General features: G+C 41.7%; 1 pseudogene; it reads right to left on the bottom strand.

Annotated features, from left to right (window-relative positions):
- Positions 1 to 335: 335 nt before the first annotated feature.
- On the bottom strand, positions 336 to 474 carry LOC111752765 (U6atac minor spliceosomal RNA; annotated as a pseudogene).
- Between the last annotated feature and the right edge of the window lie 305 nt (positions 475 to 779).

Below are 779 nucleotides of genomic sequence, written 5' to 3'. Positions count from 1 at the left end.
GAGTTGGAATTGACTCGACGGCAGTGGGGTATATTGGCTATAATCTTTACGAAAGCAGAATGCCAGGTCTTCCTCTCTTAGAGCCACTGAGTAGGTTTGAACCTCCAATCTTTTGGTCAGCAGCTGACTGCTTAACCATTGTGCTTCAGGGCTCCTCCTTAGTCACTAAAAACAAACAAACAAACTTGTTGCTGTCGAGTCAATTCCAAATCATATTGACCCTGTAGGACAGAGTAGAACTGCCCCCTAGGAGTTCCAAGGAGTGCCTGGTGGATTCAAACTGCCGACCTTTTGGTTAGCAGCCATAGCTCTTAACCACTAAGCCAGCAGGGTTTCCAAAACTGTGGTTATTCACCCACTGCAGATGCCACAAAATAGGTGGCAATGCCTTAACTGTATGCATGTTTTAAGGCCTGAGGGCCTCTTCTATCCTTGTCAAGGTGAATGCTAACCTTCCCTCCTTTCATACAACACTCTTAGTCACTAGGTGGCATTTAATTCTTTCTAACAAAGATAAATAAATAAACAAATAAATATGACTATTCAGAAAGAGCCTCACTTTCCATCCCTATAATTAAGGGGGATTTCTTTGAAACAGGTTATTATCTTTCTCTAATTCAAAACATAAACATTGGGTTAGACATCTATTTAGCCCCAAGCTTTGAGCAGTTGCTAGTAATAGGGCAAGAAAACCCAAACCTATTCTCGAGCCATCTACAGGCTCAACTAAAATACAATGTGAGAGGCGCCCTAATTACATTTGTATGAGGAATCATAGA

This window comes from Loxodonta africana, chromosome 6 (assembly GCF_030014295.1).
Source record: "Loxodonta africana isolate mLoxAfr1 chromosome 6, mLoxAfr1.hap2, whole genome shotgun sequence".
Lineage (NCBI taxonomy): Eukaryota > Metazoa > Chordata > Mammalia > Proboscidea > Elephantidae > Loxodonta > Loxodonta africana.
This window is presented reverse-complemented; position numbering and strand designations above follow the sequence as displayed.